Below are 7313 nucleotides of genomic sequence, written 5' to 3'. Positions count from 1 at the left end.
AGAAGCACTCTCATTGATCCTCAATGGTGTACCTTGCTGTTCTTGTGTTGGTGCTGCTGTTTGGGGAGTCACTTCAGCCACTTCCTCTTCATCCTCATCATGAGACAAACAGTTTTTTACATTCATTGTTTTCTCTATGCTTCCATCCCAAGCTTCTTCCTCAATGAATTGAACATCCCTGCTGACAAAGAACTTCTTGGTAGATGGAATGTACAGCCTGTAGGCTTTGGATTCATCACTGTATCCAATGAAGATGCATTTCTCCCCTTTGCTGTCCAACTTCCTCCTTAGCTGATCTGGTATGTGTGCATAGGCCACACATCCAAAAACTCTCATGTGGGTGACTCCTTACTTTCTCCCACTCCATGCCTCTTCTGGCACTTTGTTCATGACTTCTTTTGTAGGACACCTGTTCAAAATATAAACTGCACAATGTACAACTTCATCCCAATAATCATTTGGCAAATGCTTTGCCTTTAGCATGCTCCTTGCCATATCCATGATGGTCTGTTCTTCCTCTCAACAACTCCATTTTGCTGTGGGGTGTACCGAGTTGTAAACTGTTTATGAATTCCATTTTCTCTACAAAACTTTAGGAATTCATTGGAGATATACTCACCTCCTCTATCAGTTCTCAAAACTTTTATATGCAGCCCGCTTTGGTTCTCCACAAGTTCTTTGAAATTTTGGAATTTCTCAAACACTTCACTTTTGTTTTTAAGGAAATATGCCCAAGTTTTTCTTGTAAAGTCATCAATGAATGTTAAGAAATATAGGTTGCCTGCTAATGATGGAGCTTGCATTGGTCCACACAAATCTAAGTGGATAATCTCTAAGGGTGCCTTTGCCCTTATGCTTTTTCCTGATCGGAAACTTTCTCTATGTTGTTTTCCCAATATACAACCTTCACAAAGGCTGTTCGGCTTCTCTATCAATGGTAATCCTCTTACCATTCCTTTCCTACTCAACAAATTTAGACCTCCAAAATTTAGATGCCCGAATCTCAAGTGCCATAACCAATTTTCATCCTTTGGCACGCTTTGGAAGGCCTCTTGGGTGACTGTTGCCATTTCCTTCTTGTTCTTCAAGTCTGCCCGGATCCGGAGAGGGAACATCCTGTTCCTTGTCATCTTCACTTCAGCAATGCATCTTTTGCTGGGTGGTATATCCATGATAGTGCACACATCATTTACAAAGTAAACATTGTAACCCTTTTGGACAAGTTGTCCAATACTCAAGAGGTTACATCTCATTCCGGGGACATAGTAGACATCTGCTATGGTTTTCCTTTCTCCTTGTTTTGTAAATATTTTTACCTCCCCTTTTCCCATAACAGAGACTTTGCTATCAGTTCCTAGTGTGACTTCTGATTTCAAGTTTTGATTTAAGGCTGAGAAGAGGGCAATGTTTCCTGTCATATGGTTGCTGCAACCTGAGTCTAAAAACCATATGTCTTCACTATGTGTTTCAGCCATGTTACAAGCTAACAACACATTATTTTGACTGCTGTGTTCTCTTGTAACATTTGCATTTTGTCTGCTGTTCATATCATGTTGTTTCTTTCTACAATCACTAGCATAATGTCCATACTTTTTGCAATAATAGCATTAAACATTAGATTTATCATACCTTTGTCCTTGAGCTTGATACTGTTCTCTTTGTTGGCTGCTGCCTTGACCTTGGTTCTGATTTGGATTGCTGCCTCTTCCTTGTGCATTTGATGAGCTGTTCCTTCCACCTTTGTTCTGGCTTCTGCCTCTTCCTCTCTTGTTTCCTCTGCCTTGACCTCTTCCTCTTCCAAAGGACATCTGGGTCTTGAAGGCTTGCTCAAGAGATGAGTTTTCATTCCTACTCAACCTCTACTCATGTGTTATCAGTGATGCATGTAGCTCATCAACTGAATAGTTTGAGAGATCCTTTGTCTCTTCAATGGTGGTGACTATGGCATCAAACCTTGAGGGTAAGACCCTCAATATTTTCTCCACAATCCTTCTATCTTCAATGGTTTCTCCATGAGTTCTCATTTGTGTGATTACACCAATCACATGAGTGAAGAATGAGTCAATGTTATCTGACTCCTTCATGCACAGATTCTCAAAATCCTTCCTCGGCAATTGTAGTTTTGTTGTCTTCACTCTCTCCATGCCTTGATAGGCTGTCTTGAGGGTTTTCCATGCTTCATTGGCTGTCTTAGCTGCTGCTAACCTTGGAAACATACTCTGGTCTACTGCTAGATACAACAACACACGGGCTTTTGAATCTTTCTTCCTATTGCTCTTCAGCAGATCTCTCTCTGCTGGAGTTAATCTATTAAACTCAGTTTCATCTGCTAGTTCTTCAAAACCATCTTCAACTATTTCCCATAAATCTTGAGAGGCAAACAAGGCTGTCATAGTTATTGACCAGTAGTCATAGTTCTTCCCATTAAACTGTGGGAGCTGGGTGTTGAACATACCCATGCTTGTGCTTGCCATTCCTTGCATCTTGAACTATGGTTTTAAATCCTTGACTGTGATTTTTTTTAAAGAAAACAACTGACTGTCTTCAGCAATAACAAGAGAAACGCTTTTGGGGAATACCTGAATCCTTCGCGGTCTGAGTCTTCTGTCTGCCTGAGAAGTTTTGATGCAGCAACAACCTTCTCCCTTCAGCGTCTTTAACTTCTTTAAAGAGCCTGAGCCTGCTCTGATACCACTGTTGGGTATTTTTCAATGGAGAAAATACCAAAAACAAACAAAATAACCACCACAGAGACGATGCTCTGTTTCTTCTGTCCAGGATCTTTTGCAGAGAACCTCTTTAAAAAAAATTCACTCAGAACACAGTCCATTACACAGTCACAACACATTTCTATTGATTTAAAACAAAAACAAAAAACTGATACATATTTCATCCTCTGTGCACAGAGGGATTCACAAAACAAACTCTGTTGCAGTCACAGATTTTCCACTGCTGTGGATATTACAAAACCAATTTAATGGTGCTCATGTGTTTTTAACAATACCCCATAACCATTACAGCCCCTGTTCCATTAAATTCTCGCACTGCTGTGCGTTTTGTGCTTACAGGAAGAAGAACAAAAAAAACATATGTTTTTCACCACGCTCGCAAGCACAACAAAACAAAAAAAAAAAAACACCACGCGCAGACACCATACATACACAAAAACTACAACACGTAGACTATATTTATGACAACGTATATAAAAACACATAAAAAAATATAAAACGTATGCCCATGACCATATTAAAACCTCCACCTAATATCTACGAAGAAAACATTAAATTCCACAAATTCTTCTACGGCGGTCAACGGAAAAAAATTCCACTCCACTCAAAAATCGATTTGACGCGGGCGGTATGCATCTTCGGGAAATCAACGGCTGAGATCGCGCGCCCAGATCACTTGGCTGATCCAACGAGGTTCGGGAGCCAACTTCGGGCAAACCAAACGGACTTTAACGTCCGGGGAGCAGGCGGATTTGGTGTTGTACAGGGGATGCGTGGCGCGTCCTGATTGTGTCGGGGCCCCTCCGGCAGGTACAGCCTTTTGCCAAAGGCGGTGCGGGGAGACCGGGGCAGTTTTCCAAAAACCGCTGCGCTGTTTAAAATTACAAATTTAACAGGTGATTACGTGGAAGGTTCGACGTGAACCGTCAAAGAAAAGGAATGTCACCATGGTGATTACAAGGAAGGTTCGGCGTGGAACCTACCAAGAAAACTGCTATCGATGAGGAATCCTACGAAGAAAACTACTATTGATTAGCGCAGTAGCATCTGAATGCTCATCTCCGGGAAGGTGAGTACTTGCAACGTCCCATCGATCTCCTGCCCAGGAAAAACCCTTCATCTTTCTCGCGCACGCATTCTCTGACCACAGAAACTTAACAAGGATTACATCGTGCTCGAGCGAAGGGACGGTGTTATTCCATGGTATTTGCGATAGTTATTGACGTGTAAGTGATGGATTCACGAACAAGTTTTGACCGAGAAGAAACCTGGAATTCTGATTTGATTCTTAACGCTAATATGCAAATATAAATCGCCTAGGATTTCACGTAACGACGAGTGACACATTCAATTGAATTGTAACAACCGACAGAGAAGGGGGGGGATTATTATATTTACTGCTGCCTCATCTCACTCTTCCATAACATCATCGTCGAGCGGTTGTCGAACGCAAAAGCAACATTCACAATCAACATCAAAAATAGCAGCAGCATCCGTAGATTGTGAACATGACAACAGGGAATTCTCCCTCGGTATTCGGCTCCTGCAGGACCCCCTCTATAAACGATTCTGATAGTGAAATAAGGGTACGTTCCCCTTGGTATCGTGATTTCCAAACCCCCAGGACCAGTGGCATCCAGGCTAGTTTTCCGGAGTCTAGGCTGAGCCCTGTCCTGACCAACAGAGACGAGAATCTGCTCTTGAGCAAGAGCGGGAAGAGCCCGGTCACGAGGGGCGCGTTCTCTCTTAGTGTCGATGTTTCGCAGGATAATCGTTCCATTGCCGGTAAGTGCGCTTCGCCTCCGCTAAAGAGGAATCGCCCTTAGAGGCTGGATATTCCACTCCAGTTACCGGGCCTAAATGCGCTGTTCTCTGCAGTAGAGCAGGCAATGGATGTCAATGTAGAGGGTGTTCATTATGCGATTTCAGGCAAAAAGGGTCGGCGAGAATTCATGGAGGACACCTACAAGGCCATTGTCAATCTTCTCGGTGATTCTAAACAGGCTTTCTTTGGTGTCTTTGATGGTCATAGCGGTCAGAAAGCTGCAGCTTTCGCTGCCAAAAATATTGGGAAAAATATTGTGGATGCTATGGTTCGGATGGGAGATGAAACAAAGAACATTCTTGAACATGCTGTTAGAGCTGGGTACTTCAAAACAGATAAAGAGTTTTTGAAACAGGAAGTCGGTGGCGGCACTGCTTGTGTAACTGCTCTGATTATAGATGGAAACTTGGTGGTTTCCAATGCTGGGGATTGCCGTGCAGTTATTAGCAGAAGCGGTGTCTCTGAAGCCCTTTCATGTGATCATCGAGCTGAAAGGGAGGATGAGCGACAACGAATAGAGAAATTGGGTGGAATTGTGTACCTCCACCACTGAGTTTGGCGAGTTCAGGGATCTCTGGCTGTATCTAGGGCAATAGGAGATTCGCATGTCAAAGAATGGATAACGCCTGAACCAGAGACCAGAGAGATTAAAATAACAAATGATTGCGAATTTTTAATTTTGGCGTCTGATGGGTTGTGGGACGTTGTTAGTAATCAAGAAGCAGTCGATATTGCTAGGCCTTTCTGTTTCGAGAAGCAGCTTAATGTTACACCATTAGGAGGCGGCCCTATAGGTGCTTGCAAAAAGCTTGTAGAGGTGGCAGCAACCAGAAAATCGAAAGATGATATTAGTGTGATGATAGTGCAACTCGGACATTTTTGGAAGAAATAGAATTAGTCTGGATGAGCTGAATGATGGTAGCCATCAAAATAGGCCTTGAATGACAACCATCTTACCAACGTGGGAGTTGGACGTTAAAACAACCAGAACCTATATTTTGATCATAAGTAGTGAAAGGTATGAATCTTCCATTCTTTTATATAAGATAGGAAACAACTCTAGCCCATTTTTTTTATAGTCACACAACTTAACAAGTTCAACAACTCTTTTATACAAATCTTCTTTCATTCAATTTCTATGATCTTATTTGATATATACGTTTAACCTCAAAGTTACATATATGATCAAGAAATATGGCAACCCCTAACCAGCCATACATAGGGTATTTAATGCCTGGGGATATGCACGCAGGTTAACGCGATAACACGGGAGCGGGGAGTTTCGGCATTAAATAATTTTTGGGCTTTCGCGTGTTATCGGGCTAAGCTGCGTGCATATCCCCGGGCATTAAATACCCTATGTATGGCTAGTTAAGCGTTGCCGTTTGAAATATGTTGATGTTTCTGGGATTATAAACTTTGGGTTTAAATACAGAAGCAGTGGAACTATTGGTTAGTCTTTAAAATGGAGAAACAGACGAAATTGATATAGATGTAAATTTGATTCACAATTTTAAGGGCTAATCGAACATAGCTTGTATCTGGGAATGCCGAGAAAAAAACCTTTACTGGTTTAAAGGAGGAAGCAGTGAAACTATTGGTTGGTAAATGGAAGAAAGCTATGACTGACAGAATTGTAATAGATGTAAAACTCAATCACATCAATGTATCAAGGTTGCTAATTGGCAATGTTAAATAACAACTTTGTTGAGGAATTTTAATGTTCGAGCAATTTTGAAGAATATGAGCATGTATAATTATGAAAAATATGCTTAAATTATTATTAAAAAAATTTGTTGATTAATATAATTGATGTATATTCATAAAATTAATATAAAAGATATATTAATTTAAAATTGGTTAAATTAATATTTTTTAATTATAAAATTATAAAAACTTTGTATTTTGACTTTCTATTAAATAATATAGCTTTTATATAGCAACTTTATTAGTCTTTTCCTTAAAAATTACGATGACGTGGACATCGATTACAACCTCTTAATAACCTTTAATATAAAAAAGGTCCAAACCAACTTTAAGTTACAATTTTCAAACGTCAATTGGATGAAAAAATAATGTTATTAGGAATCTGCCAAAATTCTTGTCCCTTTTTAATGATATTAAATGTTAAAAGTTATTGATATGCGGAAATTGGAGATCCACAGATTTTAGGACGTTAAATATAATTTTTCCTTATATTAATAAGTTAATTTGAAAAATTGTACTTTAATTTTCATAATCAAACAAATAATAATTAATCTATTAAATTTATGTTTTTAAATGTATATATATATATATAATTTTTGTTATATAAAAATATTATATATGGATAGAGATTAGTAAAGGCAATATATTTTGAGATAATTATATTTATATTTATGTGTTGTGGTGAACATGAGTAGAACATTGGTGTAATCTAATTTATAAACGAAATGACCTTTCTTATAAGATTTTTTTTAGGTTAGTTTTAACCAAAATTTGACTTAAATTTTAAAAATCTTGAGTTTAAGTTGTTTAATCTTTATAATTCGAGTGCCCTATGGGGTTTTCTAGGGTGTCGAATCCATTCATGCATTCAAAAATGCGTTTTAAATAACAAAAACATATATTCTTTCATGAGGTTGTTTTTCCAGATTCCGGTGAAGAGGTTTATTTCGTCTATAAGCTAGACTACGTCATAGAACATTTTGAGTGGAGTGATTGGTGCAATGTTTTTGAAGTGAAGAGGAACAGTGTTAAAAGTTTTGGTTTGGGTAGGA

The 7313-nt window shown here is 39.2% G+C and overlaps 1 pseudogene; it reads left to right on the top strand.

Moving 5' to 3' along the window:
- Window positions 1–4610: 4610 nt before the first annotated feature.
- Window positions 4611–5606, top strand: LOC149211768 (putative protein phosphatase 2C 25 pseudogene; annotated as a pseudogene).
- The last annotated feature ends 1707 nt before the right edge of the window (window positions 5607–7313 follow it).

This window comes from Pinus tabuliformis, chromosome 1_1, assembly GCF_031772625.1.
Source record: "Pinus tabuliformis cultivar Carrire ecotype Pingquan chromosome 1_1, CPIR1, whole genome shotgun sequence".
Taxonomy (NCBI): domain Eukaryota; kingdom Viridiplantae; phylum Streptophyta; class Pinopsida; order Pinales; family Pinaceae; genus Pinus; species Pinus tabuliformis.
Note: the sequence above shows the minus strand (reverse complement) of the source record. Positions and strands in the feature narration are given on the sequence as shown.